Source organism: Pteronotus mesoamericanus, unplaced genomic scaffold (assembly GCF_021234165.1).
Source record: "Pteronotus mesoamericanus isolate MK-2021 breed Mesoamerican mustached bat unplaced genomic scaffold, CSHL_Meso_final contig_82, whole genome shotgun sequence".
NCBI lineage: Eukaryota > Metazoa > Chordata > Mammalia > Chiroptera > Mormoopidae > Pteronotus > Pteronotus mesoamericanus.
In genome coordinates, this window is record NW_026555265.1 from 17141733 (window position 1) to 17163251 (window position 21519).

The 21519-nt window shown below is 38.3% G+C and overlaps 1 pseudogene; it reads right to left on the minus strand.

Annotated features, from left to right (window-relative positions):
- Positions 1–941: 941 nt before the first annotated feature.
- LOC129079823 (NADH dehydrogenase [ubiquinone] 1 alpha subcomplex subunit 5-like) lies at positions 942–18888 on the minus strand (annotated as a pseudogene).
- Between the last annotated feature and the right edge of the window lie 2631 nt (positions 18889–21519).

Sequence of the window (21519 nt, forward strand, 5' to 3'; positions counted from 1 at the left end):
AAACTTGAGAAGAATCAGCTACATGGACATCCAGTCATGACCAGGCTGAAAGTTGAAAGAGTCAAATCTAAATAAAATATATTTGCTCCTCATCCCACTCCCAACTTGTGTGGACAACTGTAGCACAACATTAATACCACACACTCACACATTTGTACACACACACAGACAAATGATGATACTGCTGCTTTTTGCTTCCCCGCTTCTCGTATGGCGATCATTTGGTCATTTTTTCCCCATAAACTTCCTTGTATCTTGGGGCCGAAGTGAATGGCTTTACTTCAAAACCAGGTTTGTTGACATTTCAGCAGTTAAGTGATTCTTTGGCTGTCCTGTGCCCAAGGCATTTGCTCGATCACACCAAAGCCAGGGAATCTTGCACATTGAGTTGCAATAATTATTTCAGTGTTTATGATATTTGATACAGTTTTCTGAGTACTGCATATTGTAATATGTAGGTCACAATAGCCCTCAGATTTAGGTTCCAAGTATCTGTCTTTTTTCCCTCTAACCCAAAACTAATGGTTCCCCTGAGAAGAGATGTGAACCACAGTGAATATATATGACTCGCTTGGCAGTTCTCCAAATCCCATGTAGTTCTTCATGACTCACTGTGCCTTTTGACATAATTCTGGGGGAAACTCAGTGACCCCATTAACTGCTTAGGAATTCCTTCAGTCATCTACTTCAATGACAGTGTTCTTCACTCAATTTTAGCAACTCATTTTCCTGCCAATATTTGGAAACTTCAATTAATTGTAATTTTTTTTTTAGCTCTGAAACTTTGAACTTTGACATACCATCCTTTGATCACTTTTGATGCACTTACTTGCTCTTCCATCTCCTTGTGGCCTTGACTGTTACACTCGCATTTTCTCAGCTCCTTCATGGCCTTCCCTCTCCAGTCTGGACCCTGTGGACCCATCTTTACCTCCTTCCCACTAATTTATCAAGCCCTTCACACCACCACTGCTGATGCTCGACCCAGGGCGCATGGAACAATCCTTTCTTCTTGGATTGCCAAGTGCTGACATGGGCTTAATTGGTGTTATCACAAATTTGTGGTTTTCACTTTTGGCTGAACTCTTGGTAGTGCACGGGTGCCAGCGTGGGCTGTCAGTCATGTGAGCTGCCCCACACTGCGGCTACAGGGAGGGGGCTACACGGGAGGGACAGGAGGGCTTTATGTAATGGTGACTAATACTTCTCCAGAGGGAAGTCCTAGAGAGGCAGCTAATCGAACAATAAAATTAATCACACCAAGCAAAATATTTTTGAACGTTTTAATAGAACTCACTGCTTTCACAGCCAAAATCTCCTCTGCCGTCACACAGGAACGTGTCAGCCAGTTTTTGGAATCCAATCTGACAACTGCGGCCTTCTTTGGTTCCTTATGTCTTTGTTACTCTTTTCAGCAACAGGATCATATTTAAAAACTGCTTAAAAATCATCTAACCATTTTACTACAAGCACGAGGCTTCTCTGGGCCCCACCAACCTATCTGTGGGTAAATTAAAAGGCTCCATGTGGTGACAGATTTTACAACCTTGATGTTTTTGGTCATTTACTTGAGTCCCATTTCTTTGTAACCCATATTCTCCTGATTAATTCCTCTTCCCTAATGCAATTTCCCAACCCAAATCAGGACACTACCTTTAGGATCCCCTTCACTAAGGAGTCTGGGAGTGGTGCTTGCTTCCTAGGCTAATCAGTCATCCTAATTTGCTCAGGACTGAGGGGTTTCTCAGGGTGCAGGACTCTCAGCACTAAACCTGGACAGGCCTGGGACAGGCCCTTTTTATACCTTATTCTTCCCTATTACCCAAAACAGTCTTATGTCAGAAAAATACCCTCTCAGCCTTGGAATGCAGCACTCTCCGGGGGCCACTCCCAGGAAGGCCTGTTGTCCTGTGGAATAGTTCATTCTAAAACTAAATCTTTCAATGCATTTACAAAAAAATTATAAAACATCCCTTTTAGTTAGATTTGTAGTTGCAAACACCCCTCATCAAATATTTTACTCCCTTTATGTTGAGGGTCCAGCTCCCAATTGAAGAGGTTGGTGTCCTGACAACCAAACTTATCTAAGTTGCATGGGCTCCATATGTTCTCTTGCTCCCGCTCCATTCCACCCTCCTCTGCCTCTGCCCTCTTCCTCAGCTGGGAGGCCCACCGGAATAGTACCAAAATGGTGTGTCAGCATGGTTTATCTGTCAGCTTTGCTCTATGTTCTGCAGTGACAACCTGTAATGCTTTTTGTCCCCATGGCCTGACCATGCTTTATCACATTTTTCTATGACAGAATTTTTGGATATATCTTATTGGGCCATGACACTTATTTTGGCAGTAAACTATATCCTGCTCCAAGTCTGATGTAGCACACTTTTTTCCCCATTATCCTTCACTATTTGGTATTCACTATATCCTTCACTATTTGTGTCCTAAGCCACACACTGAAAACATGGTCATATCCTTGATTTATTGAAGATGATGTTTCTTCCCCGATTTTTCCTCCCCTTTTTAACGGGCCTTAGAGAGAGGAGTGGAGAGGGAAAAAAAACACCTTTTTGCTGACTTCACAAGAACCATTACTTTGGGGAAAAATTGTCAATTACACATTTTTCTATTTCTTCATAAGTAGTTATCCTTTTCTTTCTCTTCTTTAGGACACAGGTGGTATATTAAGGATTGAAACAGACACTGGGTTTTGGGAACTCTGTTGGCTCTCTCATCTCAGCCTGACAACTTAGAGAAGGGCTAAGCACAGATTTATCTGATTTGTTTTCATTAGTTTTGCCCACCCCGTCACTTCCTTTTTCCCATGCTCCACCCCTGAAAAAGTATCACATTTTATCAGAATAGAAATATCACTTGGGAATTCTTTAAAAGTTGGTGGAGAAAGACTTTTGCAAAATTCTTAGTAATCTTGCTTTAAAGATTTTTTTCCCATCACTTTTTAGAAAAGACCAGGTTAAAAATCTAAGCTTCCCTTGACCCTAATGAAAACATTTGATGGAAAATCGATAAAATATTTTTGTACTTAAACATTGAAAACGGCATTCTCTCTCTTAGATACTCAAAATTCCCATTTAAAGAACATTGTGCTAAGTGAAGTAAGCCAGTCAGGAGAGACTTTTTAAAAGGGAAGCTGGGGTGTGCTGGGCAGGCACCCCTTGCGCAGCTGCCCTGCCAGCAAGGGGAAAGGTTGGGAGTGTGGTTTACTTCCACTGAGTGCAGCTGGGCAGAGAGATCAGAAAGGTACACAGAAAGGGGATTTCTCAACATCAGCCCCGCGGGACTGGCAGGCCAGAGGCTGTGCAGCGTGGAGAGTTTGGGACTGTGTCTGCTGCGAGGGCAGTGGGCTGGGAACTGGACTGGTGGGAGTGAAGCACCTGAGATTACTTACAGCCAGACAGAGCCACCTTCCCCAGCAGAGATCAAACCTCAGGGAAAGGAAGGACACGCCCATCCCCCCACCTCCTGCAGGATAGAAAAACAGGCAAGAGAGGCTCAAGAACCGCCTGTGGAGTGTATATCTGCAAGAGAAAGACAGAAAGAGAAATGCTTAAAGGGCCCATTTTGAACTTTTCTCAGGGAGGCAAAATACACTGATTCGTAGGGCCCTCTTCCAAGGAGGGCAGCAAAGCAAGATCAGAAGTGGTGCAGCAAGGGAAAATTAGGGCCTAGCCCCGCTTCAGCTCCCAGATGCAGCTGCCATTAGCATCAAACAGGAAAGAGCTGATCCTCTTACACAGATTGGCCTTCCCTTGGAATAGACAGCTAATTCATCAAAAACTATACATTATTGGAAATAAGCTGGGACAGACCAAGACAGTTGGTGCAGGAGCAGGGGGAACACACCCACAATTTTCCCAAAAGACTAAACAGTGCCTCCCAGGGGAGACCCAGGGGCCCCACCCTTCCAATAGCATCAGAAGCTCCCTCTAGATGCAGGTGAAGGTAATACAGGTGGTGCTGCCAGACATTGTATGACTCAGGTACCTTGAGCTGATAAAAAGCCAGAAGCAGATTCAGAAAGAGAAGACAAAAGACAAATACCAAACTCTGCAGAGACAAATTCCACCTCATTTTTCTTCAGGATTTGCATTATTTTTTTTCTTTTGCACAGCCTTTTAATATTTCTTCTTTTGCTTCAATTGTATTCCAAAAAATTCACTATTTTTTGTATTTTATGTTTATTTTTTATTTTTATATTATGCTATTTTATTTTTATTTCAAATCTCACATTGTACCCTTCCCTTGTCTTAGTCCATTTTGCCTTCCTCCTGCCCTTTCTTATATCTGTTGTAAATTTTATTTCCCCCATGCTATGCCTTGTTCTTATTCCTTACTCTTACTATTTCTCTTCCTTCTAGCCTCTCAAATCATTCTCCTTCCTTTAGTCAACTCACATTCTTTTTCCCTTTCATACACCTAATATTCTTATTTTTTTTCCACCTTTATAAATTTTGTCTTGTTTGCAGTGAATATATTATGGTTATTGTGATTATCTTCAACTGTATTCCTATTCATAGGTGACTCCCCCCCAGTCTTACTCTATTTTGCCTTCCTTCTTCCCTTGCTTATTTCAGTTTGGAATTTTATTTATTTTTTCTTTCTTAGCCTGGTTCCTATTCCATACTCTTACTATTTCTTTTCCCTCTACTCAAAATAATTTTTCTTTACTGTAGAAATCTCATATTCTTTCTTCTCTGTTGTATAATATTCTTATTCTCTTTCCACCTTTATTAATCTTTAGATTTATTGATCTTTTATTAATCTTTGCTCAGCTGTCATTGTTATTGACACTGTTGTGGTTTTTCTGCAATTTTGTTCCCTTTGGTTGAATAGTTTTTAATTTTATTTCAAACCTCATATTATACTCTTCCCTTTCCTTACTCCGTTTTTGCCATCAACTTTCCCTGTTTTACTTACATTTTAAATTTTATTTATTCCCTTTCTTCATGTTGTTTCTATTCTCTACTCTTATTATTTCTCCACCCTCTTCCCACTCCAAATCATTTTTCTCTCCTTCAGTCATCTCAAATTCCCTATTTATTACTTTATAGTATTCTTGATCTCTCTCCAGCTTTATTAATCTTTGCTCAATTGTTGTGATATTGCTGATGTGATGGGGGATTTTTCCTGGCATGGGTTTGGTTTTCTGGGTAGTATTGCTTTGTAAACCAGCACCTGTACAACAGCATACAAGACATGACAGAGGTTGTGACTCCCAGTCAACCAGCTAGTGGGGGAGAAACCATCAATGAATGAGCCATCAGAGATCAAAACCCAAGTACAACAAGAGAGCCCAAATAAACTGAATAAAGGGAAACCCTAGAGCATCCAGATCAGGAGATCAAAGAGACTGTACCACTGAGTCCCCACAGAACCCCTACCACAGAAGTCCACCCCACGAAGACAGGCAGGCAAACGAGAGCAACCTGAGATGCAGAAACAAACAAAAAGACTAATATAAAGTGGGGAGACAAAGAAATAACCCCCAAGTGAAAGGAAAGGAGGAATCCCCAGAAAAAGAGCTAAAAGAAACTGAGACAAGCAGTCTATCAGATACAGAATTTAAAAAAAAAAATGGTTATAAGCATGCTCAAGGAACTCAGTGAGAACTACAAGGAACTTTAAGGGAGATATGTCGATCTTAGTGGGAACTACAGCAGCATGGAAAAAAAACATTGAAACTATGAATTAGAACCATGAAGAAATGAAGAACACAGTATCTGAAATGGAAAATACACTAGAAGGAATTAAAAACAGGTTAGATGAAGCAGAGGACTGAATCAACAACCTGGAAGACAAGGTAGAATGAAATACCCAGCCAGAGCAACAAAACAAAAACAGACTCAAAAAGAATAAAGATAGTTTAAGGGAGAGTCAGGACAACATGCAATGTAACAACATTCACATCATAGGAATATCAGAAGAAGAAAAGGAACAATGGATAGAAAACCTGTTTGAAAAATAATGACAGAAAATGTCCCTAATATGGTGAGGGAAAAAGTCACACAAGTTCAGGAAACATAGAAGGTACCAATCAAAATGAAGCAAAGAGGCCCACTCCAAGACCCATCACAATTAAAATGGCAAATTTTAAAGACAAAGAGAGAATCTTAAAGGCAGCTAGTAAAATACAAGGGAGATCCAATAAGGCTATCAGCTGATTACTCAGCAGAAACACTATGAGCCAGAAAGGATTTGCATGAAATACTCCAGGTAATGAAAAGCAAAGACCTGCAACCAAAACTACTCTATCCAGCGAGGCTCTCATTTAAAATGAAAGGTGAAGTAAAGAACTTCTAAGACAAAAGAACGCTAAAAGAGTACATCTCCACCCAGCCAGCACTGTAAGAGATGTTAAAGGGACTGCTATAGAAATGAGAGAGAGAAACACAGGTGCAGAAAAAATAGCAATAAATAAGTACCTGTCAATAATAACCTTAAATGTAAATGGATTAAATGCTCCAATCAAAAGACATGGGGTCGCTGAATGGATAAGAAAATATGACCAGCATATATGCTGTCTAAAAGAGACATACTTCAGAACAAAAGATCTACGCAAGGGGGAAGTGAATGGATAGAAAAAAAATATTCCAAGCAAATGGTCACAAAAAGAAAGCTGGGGTTGCAATATTTATATAAGACAAACAAGACTTCAAAACAAAAGCCATAAAAAGTGAAAAAAGATGGTCACTACCAAATACTTAAGGGTATAGTCCAACAGGAAGATATAACCCTTGTAAACATACATGCACCCAACATAGGAGGACCTAAATGGATGATAAAGCACAGCATCCATTTATGATAAAAACACTCAGCAAAGTAGGAATAGAGGGAGCATAACTCAACATAATAAAGGCCATATACAAGACACCTGCAGACATCATATTCAATGGGCAAACACTAAAAGCTTTCCCCTTAAGATCAGGAACAAGACAAGGGTGTATGCTGTCACCACACTTTTTCAACATAGTACTGGAAGCTCTAGTCACAGCCATAAGACAAGAAGAAGAAACAAAAGGCATCCAAATGGGAAAGGGGGGAAGTAAACTGTCATTATTTGCAGATGACATGATAGTGTACATAGAACACCATATAATCTTCACCAAAAAACTACTCAACAAGTGAATTTGGCAAAATAGTGGGATATAAAATCAATATTCAGAAATCAGAGGCATTTTTGTACACCAACAATGAAATATCAGAAACAGAAATTAGGTAAAAAAAAAATCTCATTTACTATAGCAACAAGAAAAATAAAGTACACAGGAATAAACTTCACCAAGGATGTAAAAGACCTGTACTCAGAAAACTACAGAACACTAAAGAAATTAAGAAAGACACAATAAATGGAAGCATATACTGTGTTCATGGATGGGAAGAATTAACATTAAAATGTCCATACTACCCAAAGCAATTTATAGATTCAACACAATCCCTATTAAAATACCAATGACATATTTCACAGACATAGAACAAATATTTCAAAAAATTATATGGAACCATAAACAACCCTGAATAGCCTCAGCAATTCTGAGGAAGAAGAAGAAAGTAGGAGGGATCACAATACCTGATATCAAACTATACTACAAGGCCACTGTAATCAAAACGGTCTGGTGCTGGCAAAGCAAAGACATAGACCAATGGAACAGAATAGGGAACCCAGAAGTAAACTCAAGTCTCTATGTTCAATTAATATTTGACCAAGGGGGTCATTGGACATATAATGGACTACAGATGGCTTCTTCAATAAATGGTGTTGGGATTATTGGATTGGTACATGCAAAAAATGAAACTAGACCACCAACTTACACCATACACTACAATAAACTCAAAATGGATAAAAGACTCGACTATAAGTTGTGACACCATAAAAGTCCTAGAGGAAAACATAGGCAGGAAAATTTCAGATATCCCACATAGCAATACTTTTGCCAATATATCTCCTAGGGCAAGGGATATAAAGGAAGAAATAAACAAATGGGACTACATCAGACTAAAAAACTTCTGCATGGCTATAGAAACCATCATCCAAATGAACAGGGAACTGACTGTATGGGAGAACATATTCGCTAATGATACATCAGACAAGGGTTTGATCTCCAAACTATATAAAGAACTCATATGACTCAACAGTGTGAAGACAAACAATTCAATTTAAAAAGGGACAAAGGACCTGAATAGACACTTCTCCAAGGAGGACAGATGGTCCATAGACATATTAAGAGATGCTCAACATCACTAGCTATCAGAGAGATACAAATTAAAACCACAATGGATATCAGCTCACACCTGTCAGAATGGCCAGCATTAATAAATCAACAACAACAAGTGCCGGTGAGGATGTGGAAAGAAGGGAACCCTAATGCACAGTTGGTGGGGATGCAGACTGGTATAGCCACTGTGGAAAACAGTGAGGAATTTCCTCAAAAAACTAAAAATGGAATTGCCTTCTGACATAGTGATTCTGCTGCTGAGAATATACACTAAGAATCCCGAATCACCAATTCGAATGAACTTATGCACCCCTATGTTCATAGCAGCACTGTTTACAATCGCCAAGTGCTGGAAATAGCCTAAGTGCCCATCGTAGATGAGTGGATCAAAAAACAGTGGTACATTTACACAATAAAATACTATGCAGCAGAAAGAAAAAAGGGACTCCTACCTTTTGTGACAGCATGGATGGAACTGGAGAATATTACGCTAAGTGAAATAAGTCAGCTTGTGAAAGACAAAAACCATATGATCTCACCTATAAGAGGAATCTAATGAACAAAATAACAAAGTAGAACCTCAGGCATGGAAACATGGAACAGACTGAAAGTGACCAGTGGAGAGTGTGAGGGAGATAATGGTAGAACAAATGGGAAGTGACTAGACAAAGAACATATATGAATGATGCACAGACATGGACAACAGCATGGGAACTGACTGTGGGAGTGGGACGGTGGGTGGAGGAGGGCAAAGGGGGGGAAATTGGGACAACCACAACAGAACAACAATAAAAAAGGAATAATTTCATGTCATTCATCTGTCAGAAGAGGTAATACATAGTATTTCTATGAGGAAAAAGAGGGCACTCTGATGAGTAAGAACTGCTTCTCAAATTCTCTCCATTCCCTAAAGGATAGTATATAAGAAATAGTACATATTTATTCTATTTTATTTAACCACAAATAATCAACATATATATTTAACAAATATTTATTTACCATCTACTATGTGCCTGACACTATTATCTTCTTTTGTTCTCAACCCCACAAAAACCCCTCTCTCCTTTGTTGTAAGAGCCTTTTCGCTTACTATTGAAGAAATGTGTTCTGCTTAAAATCAGGTCTTGGATTCCTCAGAGAAAGCTTATGCTTACCCAGGTCCGAAGTACTTATTACCCACTGATTTGTAGTGGATGAGCAGCTAGAGTTACTTTTGGGCAAGCAGTTGTGTACTGATCTAAAGCTTAGCTAAATGTGTTTGGTCTAGAAAGTAATCAAAATATTTTGGTATTTAGACCATGAAACTGTACACTGAGACTTCTATTTCTGTTCCAAGAAGAGAAGTGCTGAAATTTAGAAAAACAAGAAACAGAAATTATAACCAAGATTTTTTGAATTTGAATGTTTCAATCCTGTTTGAGTAAAGTTACTGTCATTTTTTTGTCAAAGAAATATCTTTTTTCCTTTGTTTTTATTCCTTTCAGTTGGTTCACTCTCTCCATTGTGATAGGCTTTCTAAATATTTTTCAATAATCCTAGGCTGGGAAGTTTATTAATCATGAAATTATTCTTTATTTCTTAACAGTGTAGCAAACTAAGTCAACAATATACCTATGTTAATAGAGTATTTGAAAACATTTATTGTAATAGTTATAATATAATGACATATATCGTAAAACTCCCTTATCAAATATCTTATATTTTAATTCATCTTTTTGTTCTTTTATTCATTAATAAGTTATTTGTTTTGCCCCTTTTATGTTACAACACAGTAATTTCTGTGCCAAGCTTTGGTAATGCAAGAGTTGAATGAAATGCAGTTCCTATCCCCAAGCCTATTAAAAATATATGTTAACAAATTAATTATAACTGCTTGTTGCTGAGTAGTATAGCATTTACCATGATAAAATACTACAGGGTGGGGCAAAAGCAGATTGAAAGTTGTTTGTATAGAAAATAATATAATTAATAAATAGTAATACAAGAATAAACTGTGTTTTATGTACTCACAACTCTAAACCTACTTTTACCCCACCCTGTATATTGGTCAAAGGGGAGGACTTGATTGGCTGTATTTGGCAGAGAGATGTGAATGAAGACATCAGCAGAAGTGACAATATCAGCTGGCACAAATAGGTAAAGGTAACAGATCATGCAGAGCAGCAGTGTGGTATGGATGTGAAGGTTTTCTGGGCTTGTGCAAAAGGGGCAAGGAGCACAAAATAATATTTTTGTTAAGAGGAATACTAGCTTTTTTTATCCTTTCCCTTGAAAAACATTTAGGTGCCCAATTTTACTGAACATTGTGTTAAGAGAAACAAAGATAATTTAAGTCTTCTGTCCTGGAGCAGAAAGGAAGCAAGAGATAAGTATGGGAAAGTAAACAGGATCATGTGAAAAATACAGTTTTATCGTAATAGTGAAGAAAAGTCATTGATGGCACCAACTAGGTGAGAAAAAAAGAACAGAACAGTATTTTTAAAAAGATAACGCTGGGAGCAATTTGGAGGATAGGTTAGAGCAAGTGATTTTCTACTTTATTCATCTCATGGCGCATAAAACTAATTACTAAACTTCTGTGGCAAACCGAAACATACCTTTTTTGCCAATCTGACAAAAAATAAGTATAATTTTGATTCATTCAGACTGAATGGCTACTATTGTGTTGGCTGTTGTCATTTTTTTAATTTGACTATCTAAGGGAAAAGAGGTCAGTGTCCCTGGCTACAGTCAGGTCTTGCATGCTTTAAACATTCTCATGGCACACTGGTTGAAAATTGCTGGGTTAGAGGGAGGGAGGAAAGGTGAATGACATGAAGCCCCCTGAGGAAACATTTCAGGATTCCAGGGAGAGATAATTAGAGCAGAGTGACAATTGGAATTAAGGAAAGTTCTTCACTCCAATTAATTGTAGGAATACAATTAGATGTAGAATCAGTAAAATTTGTGAAAGAGAAAAACAAGAGTATTGAAATTAGAAAATGGAATGGATGAGATACTAAAATTAAGATAGGGAAAATAGGTATAAGAAGAAGTTGAAGAGTAAATTAATTATTTGGGAACATATTGCATTTAAAGTTTATTTCTAGATCATGCCACTCTGACAATCTGACATCTGACTGCTTATTAGATGCCCCACAGGTGCTTCATACTTTCTGTCTCTACGATTTTTGAGTACTTTGAGTACATTGTTTAAGTGGAATTATACAGTTTGTTGCATTTTGTGACTGGTGTATTTCACTTAACCTAATGTCCACAAGATTCACCCATGTTGTAGTATGTCAGAATTTCCTCTTCCTTTTTAGGGCTGAATAATATTCCGTCATATGTGTATGCCACATTTTACTGATCCATTTTTCCACTCTTGGACTCATGGGTTGCTTCCATGTTTTAGCTATTGTGAAAAATGCTACTGTGAAAATGGGCATAAAAATATCTTTGAGGTCTTGCTTTCAATTCTTTTGTATGCATATCCTGAGGTGGAATTGCTGCCTGATAGGATAATTCTATTTTTAATTTTCTGAGGAAATGCTATACTGTTTTCTACAGCAGATATACCATTTACAGCCACTGTACACTCCCATCAACAATATCCAGGTTTCCATTTTCTACACCTCTTCACCTATATATTTTCAGTTTTCGTTTTAAATAGTAGCCATCCTAATGGATACAAGAGGATATCTTGTTATAGTTTTGATTTGTATTTTTCTAATGATTAGTGCTGTTGAGCATCTTTTCATGAGCCTATTGGCCGTTTGTATATCTTCTATGGGGCAGTGTCAATTCATGTCCTTTGCCCGTTTCTGAATCAGGCTTTTAAAAATGATTGTTGAGTTTTAGAAATTCTCTCTATATTCTGGATATTAATCTTTTGTCAGGTAAATTATTGGCAAATATTTTCTCCCATTCTGTAGGCTGTCTCTTTACTCTGTGTAATATTGCCTTTTGATGCACAAAATTTTTAAATTTAAAGAAGTCCAATTTGTCTATTTTTTTCTTTTGTTGCCTATCCTTTTGATGTCATATCCAAGAAATCGTAAAGCAATGGGTTTTTATTTTTATAAAGCTCTTATCTCAAAGTAATCTCATAGTTGAACAGATGATAAAAAAATATGTAACGTTGTTTTTCAAATTCTGAATATATTTTATTTTATCAGATGTAAAATATCACTTTGGGTTTTTTTCCTGAGAACTTTAAAAATATCTTTTAATACAACCTTTCCTGAACAGACATTACACTATGTCTGGATCTTTTTGAGAAATCTTACATGATCAGAAAGTAAGTATTTTACTCATATTCCCAATTTTTGGTAATATTTTTATGCAATATTGTTTTAAATTATTTGCAGTAGCTTGGGTAACATTTCCCCTTACATAAGCAAATTACTCTCAAATATTTAGTGGTAGTGGTTTTTAACATGTGTTGAGTATTATCTTTTATTTCTTTTCCATGTTTTTTTTTACCTTTCAACAAGCAGTCTAATAAAAATGATATTGTTTCAACAACTTTAAAAACAGAAGGTAAATAAAAAGTTAAAGCCCAATTAGGGACTTCATATATTTTTGCATGTCATTTTGGAATGTGGACGCCATCAAGGTGAGTCTGAAAAGCAGGGTCCAAAACTTGCTCTTCCCTAACTGAGGGGCATCCGTCATATCCCACAGATCTAGTGCAAAAGCCAACTTCATGAGGTGGGCAGAAGGAAAAATAGGTGAAGGTCTAGAATTTTGGAGGGCCCCCCCCCCAAAAAAACAGTATTGACAGAAAGGAAACACCAAGAGTAAATTGTATTATGTATGATGGACTATTTACTCCTGGTTTCTTTAATAGTCTTTGTGTGGAAAAGCACATGAGAGTGGAAGTCTAAGCTCCCCACTTGCCTTTTCTGGCACAGGTGGAGGTGAGCCATGGTTTTCTTCTGTGTCAACTGGAGTAGAGTGGTATTGTCCGTATATTTCTATCTTGTTAAACTGCTTCTTTCCTGGTCCTTTTGCTAAAGACAGAAGGTTTTTTGTTGGTTTTTTTTTTTCTTTGTATCTTTTGTCTGTGCCCCTTGGTTTTCCTATCTTTCTGATTTTTTCAGCTCCAAGTCTGGGACATATGAACCAAAGAGAAAAGCCAAGAAGCATCACCATTTTTTCCTTAGGTCTGAGTGCTCTAACCAGTCTGCCTGCTTCTTTCTAGCTATCAGGGACCTCTTATATTTCATTTATACACAATGAGCAGGGTTTTTAGTTGTATTCAGGGTTAGGAGAAATGGGGAAAAGTATGTCTATTCCATATTCCTGGAAGTGAAGCCCATCATTCTATTTTTTAGCCTCTCTGGATCAATTTAGGGTTGTCTCTTGTACACAGCATATATTTGGGCCTTATTTTGTGAGTCAGATTGATAATTCTTTTCTTAAATAAGAGAGTTAAGTCCATTCACATCTATTAATGTGAGCAATATATTTGGTCTCAATTGTCATGATGTTTTGTGATTATGCATATTTTGATGCATTTGCTATGTGTCTTTATGAGATGAATATTCTATGTGATTATTTATTTATTTATAATTTGTCTCTAGGAAGGTTTGTATTTTTTTTTCTGGTGGTTACTTTTGTTTGTATTTTTTGGTAAAGGTTACTTTAAAAAATACCTTTAGTTCTCAGTTTTCTTCTCTAATCTTTTACTGTCTGTTTGATACTATTTTAAGCATACATTTATGTCAACTTAATGTCTATATAGCCATGAACTTTTTTGTTTTTCTCTCTCATTCCTCATTGTACTCCATTTTTTTAGTTGCTTAATTTTTGCTTTGTCAGAGTATACAATGTTTGTACCTGAGTCTTCCACCTTTATCCCACATTTAGTTTTAGATGTACATTTATATATTTTAATGCACTCATCATTGATCTCTTTGCTGAAGATTTACCAATCATTACTTGGTTGAAGTTCATTCTGTAGTGAATTCCTCAAGAAGGGCTGCCGAGTGAAGAATTTTTAGTTTTTAATTTTTAATTTTTAGTTTTGTATTTGGTTTTGAAAAGTGTGATGTTAATTTAATTATTTTGACTGTAAATTATTTATTTATTTTTTGCCTGGAGGTCTTGAGGATTTTATGTTTATCTTTAAAATCTAATTATTTTAGGGGAGAGGAAGATGGTGGAGGAGTGAATGGGAGTCACGCTGACCTCCTCCCAAGACCAAACTGGAATTATGATTAAATAGTGGAGAAATCACCTGGAAAACAATGGAACTATAGAGGGAGAGGAGCCTCGGAGCAGCAGACAGTGGATTCAACTCTCGCACATCCCAACGGGTGAGAAGTGCGGTGGAGGCTCAAGAGGGTGGGCTGGGTGCCCACGGGCACCAGCACCAGAGGGACATTGAAACGACCAATTAGCTCCACCCGAGAAGAACGGGGTCTGAATCATAAACAGGGACCCCTAAACTACAGCAGCTAAAACCAAGAAAATACAGACAAAACGCAACCCCGAAAAGCTTAGGGACGCTCTCTGCCAGAGACAGGCGGCTGGGAATGCACAGAGACATTTAAAGGGCCAATGCAAAAATTTGCAGTGGCAGCCGCCCTCCTTGATCTCTGGGTAGAGGCGGCAGCAGGGTGGGCTGGTGCCTGGGAAAAGATTGGTGAGGAAAACTTTGTGAAGAGAACTGAGACGGTCGCCGGTGGAGCCCGGGTGATAACTCACCTCCCACTCTGCAGCTACCATCTCGCTCAGGCATAAGGGAATCAGTTAACCTGCCTTTTGTGCGCTCTGCACACAGCTTGTGCGCGTGTGAGCTGGGGGGATAAGTGCAGACTGGCTGGGAGAAATAGAGGATCCCTGGCCAAAGGGGTTACACAGCTGCACAGAGCCTTGAGAAGAGACTGGAGACGGAGGTGTTGGGGAAAGAACGGGAGGAGGAACTGGGGAGTCCCGACTCCCTCTCCATTCCATAGTCTCCATTTTGCATAGGCAGGGCGCGCCCCCAAAGAGGCAGAAGCAGGCGCGCAGGAGCCAGACGGCCTGAGAATACAACACGGTCTGCAGAAATAGTGGATCCCTGGCCGAAGGGGTCGTAGAACTGCCCAGAGACCCTTGAGGAGAGACTGGAAACAGAGGCATTGGGGAAAGAATGGAAGGGGGAACCAGGGAATCCTAACTCCTTCTCCTTTCCGTAGTCTCCATTGTGCATGAACAGGTCACACCCCCAAAGAGCCAAAAACTGAAAAGCACACAATAAACAGCCCAAAACCACCCAATGCAGGCGGACACACACACACACACACACATGCAGAGTGGCCGGCGAGGGTTGGCGAGCCTGTGTGTGGACGTATGTGGGCTGGCGAAGGCTCCTGTAGGTTGGTACCCACCAGGCCTGTGAGGGAGTGCACAGATCTGTGAGGGCAGGCGTAAACCAGCCTGCGTGGGCCAACGAGTGCAGAGCGGTCCGCAGAAATAGTGGATCCCAGGCCGAAGGGGTCACAGAGCTGCCCAGAGACCCTGGAGAAGAAACTGGAGACAGGATTAACCGGAGAGTCCTGGAGCTGACTTCCTCCCATTTCCATAGTCTCCATTTGGCGAGGGCAGACAACGCATCCAAAGAATCAAAGTGGGGAAAGCACACAATAGAACACCCTAAACTGACCAGTGCCGGGGTGCCTGCCGGGCAGGGGGCCATACTACTGCATGAAGTCACAAATAAGCGTCTCTGGGCTGGGGCAAGGGTGCTCCAGCCCAGGCGGGGTGGGGGATCCTGCCGGGCCAGGGAGCATGCTCAAGGAGCTTGCGTGAGAGTGCAGAGTGATCCACAGAAATAGTGGATCCCTGGCAGAAGGGGTCACACAGCTGCCCAAAGCAGGAGTCAGACGCAGACAGTAGACTCCTGGAAGGCTCAAACAAACGACTGGAAGTCATATAGGGTCAACAACTGACATCATCAGAGGCAGGCCCAGAAAGAAAAGAAAAAATAAACAAACAAACAAACAAACAAATAAATAAAAAGACCTGCCTACTACCATAGAAGTTTAATCCACAATATCAGGAAATCTAGACAGATCAGTTGAAGCAAAAGCAAAAATTAATTAATTAATTAATTAATAGGCTCTCACAAAAATGGGAAGAAAAAGAAGTTCCTCCCAATTGAGTGGAAAAGGGGACTCTCCACAGAGAGAGCTAAATGAAATAGAGGCAAGGGAACTATCAGATATTGAATTCAAAACAATGGTTCTAAGGAAGCTCAATGAGCTCAGCCAGCTCCAAGATAACTATGAGAAACTGCAGAGAAACTATCAGGATCTTACAGCAAACTCTATCAGCCTGGAAAAGGACATAGAAACTATCAAGAAGACACAAGAGGATATGAAGAATACCATTTCTGAATTGAAGAACACAGTAGAAGGAATCCAGAGCAGGCTGGATGAAGCCGAGGATTGAATCAGTGAGATGGAGGATAAGGTAGAGAAAAGCTCCCAGAAAGAACAAGAAATGGAAAAAAGACTCAGAAAGAATGAAGAGGCATTTAGGGAAATGCAGGACAACCTGAAATGCAATAATATCTGCATAATAGGGATCCCAGAAGGAGAAGAAGAGGAGCAAGGGATAGAGAACCTCGTCAAAAAAGTAATGATGGAAAATTTCCCCAATTTGAGGAGAGAAAGGGTCTCATGGATCCAGGAGGCACAGAGGGCCCCACTCAAGAGGGACCCAAGGACGTCCACTCCAAGACACATTATTATTAAAATGGCAACTATCAAAGACAAAGAGAGAATCCTAAAGGAAACAAGGGAGAAACAGGTAGCAGCTATGATACAACTAGCAGCTGACTTCTACAAGAAACACTGCAAGCCAGAAGGGACTGCCAAGAAGTATTCCAAGTCATGAAAAGCAAAGACCTGCAACCAAGACTGCTCTACCCAGGAAGGTTCTCAATTAAAATGGAAGGCAAAATAAGGAGTTTCCCAGACAAAAGAAGGCTAAAAGAATACACCTCCAGCAAACCAGCATTGCAAGATATGCGAAAGGGACTGCTTTAAGAAGATGAAGAAAAAGAGTCTATGAATACCCGGATCCTTTCACAGTCACCAATACTTGATATTACCAATTTTTAAAATACTTTTTAAGCTGATTGTGACAATGATGTGTTATTTTAATTGTTATTTCATTATTTGTTGAAACTAAACTTGTTTTTGTATATTTATTGCCTATTTCTATTATTTTCAAAAGCTTTAAATGACTTTTTGGTATTCTTTATCCATTTTTTGATTAAAGGTTTGTTATTTTTTTCCCTAAAAATAAACAAACAAAAAAAACTATTAACACTTTTTTTAGAAGTGTTGCAAATACTTTCCTCTTCTATTACTTGTCCTTTAACTTTTTTTTATATGTATATTACTATCCAGGCTTAAATGTTTAATATAGTCAGATTGTCAATATTTTACTTCATAGCTTCTGGGGTGAATATTTTACTTTGGGGTGAGAAAAATATTAGTTTGTATTTTCTCCTAAAACTTCTTAGGTTTGACATATTGATTTTTAAGTCACCTGAATATTTTTTGTATAATGTGTGAAATAGGGCTCTATATTTGTTTTATTTCAAGTAATAATGGTCCATGCACCTTATTTGTTGAATAAGCCTTATTTTCCCATTGATTTGAAATATCAATTTAATCATGTTACATTGTTAGACAGAATATATACATTTCTTTCTAGAATGCTCATCTTATTTCATTGATCTACCTGATTATTTCTGTGCTGGTGTCATGTTGTTTTAATTACTGAGACTTTATAATGGACTTAAATTTTTAAATATTTTATAATGGATCTTGACATTTCAAAAAAATAAATAAATAAAATTAATCTGCATTAAAAAAAGAAAGAAAGAAGGGACTCCTACCTTATGTGACAACATGGATGGAATTGGTAAATATTATGCTAAGTGAAATAAGCCAGTCGGTGAAAGACAAATATCATATGATCTCACCTATAAGTGGAATCTATTCAACAAAATAAACTAAAGAACAAAATAAAGCACAGGCATGGAAACATGAAGCAGACTAAGTGACCAGAGGGGATGGGGAAGGAGGACAATGGTGGGAAGAAGGAGAAGGGACTAGACAAAGAACATGTATGAATGACCCATAGACATGGACAACAGAGTGGAAATTGACTGTGGGAGAGGGGAACAGGGATGGGTGGAGGGGGGCAGGGGGGAAATTGAGACAACCGTAATAGAATAAACATGATTTTAAAATATATATATATATATATATGAGAACATTTAATTATATTAGTTTCCTTTAAACACACTGAAGTCATTTGATGATGATAATATTACCCATTGGTTGGCAGGAGGCTCTTCCACTCAAGGTTCCCATAGTTTCCATTGTATCATTTTCCTCACCAGACTTAGTTTATGTTTAGCCTGAAGAATCACCTCTTCTATTTAGCTACCCTGAAGTTGGTCTTCCAATTTTTTAATATTTGGCTTTGCTTTAACCATATCCAGCTTCTTATTTGTTTTCTGTTCTGTATACTTTCTGTATGCTGCATTTTTAGGGTTTTGCTCAAGAACATCAAGAATCTTCGTATATGATATTCTTAGCCTCTTGTGTGGACTCTCACATACAGCCCATCCCACAAGGTCAGTAGCATTCTTTAGGAAGCCTGCCATGACAGTGCCAATGAGCGAGTACCTATATTTTTTATCTCTGAGATAATTTGGGTTTTTTTTTTCCATTTCTTCCCTAAATTTAATCAGCTATTTTTTATTTCTCCCTCTTTTCCCTGCCATTTCTATTTTTATTTCTGATTCATGGTAGTATTTTCTATCTTTAATCATATGTTTGAGTATATTTATTCCCATTCCCTTTGTCTCTGTCTCTCTTTTTTTAGGTATATGAGTCTTTTTCTGACTGTATATGGCCTCTAATCAATATAATCAATATTTTGAAACTAGACTTTCAATAAATATAAAACTTTTCCATGTTTCTAAATACATTTTCTTAATCCTTATCCAAAGATATGTTTATTGATTTTAGAGAAAGGGAAAAGGAGAGAAAGAAACATCGATATGAAAGAAACATTGATCCATTGCCTACCATATGCAGCCCAACTGGGGATCAAACCCACAACCTTTTGGTGCATGGGACAACGCTCCAACCGACTGAGCCACCTGGCCAAGGCAAAACTTTTCTATATTTTTCTATCTGTAGGTTAGGAACTTAAGTAATTATTTCTTATGAAAATATTTAATTAAGCTATTATAAACTGTTGCTTAAAAAAAGAAGCAAATGCAGATGACCTCACTCTGAACTTTTGAAACTGAAATTTTTCTTAGCTTTTATCTGATAGTCCCAACTATCTATCCGGTAAACAAGGTAAAAGGGTATATCTGTATAGTGCAGCATTTCTCAAACTTTAATATGCTTATGAATTGCCTGATACACTTGTTAAAATGCATAATCTGCTTCAATAATTATGAGGTGTCCCATAATCTAGATTTTTACAAGCTCCCAGGTGATACCCATCTGGCTGGTCTGAAAATCACACTTTGAGTAACAGAGTATTGGTGCGGTATGCTTCGGGGGTTTTCCTGCAATTGAAATGGTCACATTTATTTGGTTTCAAATTATATATTTGCTATCTTGTATCTGTATAATATTTTCTATAACAAAAGAACTCCTGGAGGGGTATCATCTCAGCTGAAATAAGGGAAGTCCATAATATCCTCCTGCATCTGAAATTCTTTCTCTCTTTACCTAGATAGATTTATGGAACCCTGAGCAGACCTGTGTGTGTAGGGTCATCTTTTGGCATTTTGTGGAGTTCCACTGTTCTTGGAGAACACCAGGACCCTTATTTCATTTCACCCTCAATTACTTCCTTATCACATTATTTATGGTCTCTTCACTTTCAGTGTTCTTAGAAGCCATGGACTTCATAGAACCTATCGCACATCTGACTACTAGACTTGCTGATTAGTAGAATCCAAGAAGGCAATGAAGTAAGTGGAAGCTACTCTCACTTCCTCCTACAACCAAACCAGAATTACAAATAAAATATAGAAAAACACCTTGAATAACCAACTGAAGACTAGCTGGAGAGAAGCCTTATAACCAAGGATGTACAGGAGAAACCATATCACCACAAAAAAAAACTGGTAGGAGGTGTTGAAGTGAAAGAGGGCAGACTGGGCTCCCACGGAAGGCAGCCAAAGTACTGAAGGGGTATTGCAGTGGCCAGGGGCTTCCCCCTGAGAAGTGTGAGGTTTAAACCTCAAGCTGGGCTCCTCAGCCTAGAGCACTGGAACAAAAAATAAAATGAGAAATGAAAGAGGAATAGTAACTACTGACACCAAAGAAACAGAAAAAATTGTAAGAAGGTATTATGAACAACAATATACCAACAAATTAGCCAATCTGGATAAAGTGGCTATATTCCTAGAAATATACAACCTTCCAAAATTAAATCAGGAAGAATCAGAGAATCTGAGTAGACAGATTACACTTAGTGAAATGGAGGCAGTAATGAAAAAAACTCCCAACACACAAGAGCTCTGCATCAGTTGGCTTCAAAGGTGAATTTTACAAAACATTCCAGGAAGAACTAACACCTCTCCTTCACAAACTGTTTGAAAAAATTCAAGAGGAGAGAAGACTTCCAAGGTCATTTTATGAGGCCATTGTGATCCTAATTCAAAAACCAGATAAAGATACTAAAAAATAAGAAAATTAAATTATAGGCCGATGTCCCTGATGAGCATGGTTGCTAAAATCCTCAACAAAATATTAGCAAACTGAATATAGCAATACATCAAAAAGATCATACACCATGATCAAGTGGGATTTATTCTGGGGATGCAAGGTTGATACAACATTCACGAATTAATAAATGTGATACAACACATAAATAAAATGAAGCATAAATACCACATGATCATGTCAATAGATGCAGAAAAGCATTTGATAAAATCCAGCACCCATTTATGATAAAAACTCTTAGCAAAGTGTGAATAGAGGGAATTTACCTAAATGTAATGAAGGCCATATATGACAACCCTACTGCAGTATCATACTCAATGGGCAAAAACTACAAGTGTTCCCCTTAAGATTGGGAACAAGACAGGGCCATCTGTTTTTATTTCTCTTATTTAACAGTACTGGAAGTCATAACCACAACAATCAGACAAGAAGTAACAGACATCCAAATTGGAAAGGAAGAAGTAAAACTACTACTATTTGCAGATGACATGATACTGTACATAGAGAACCCTAAAGAGTCCATTGAGAAACCGCTAGAATTG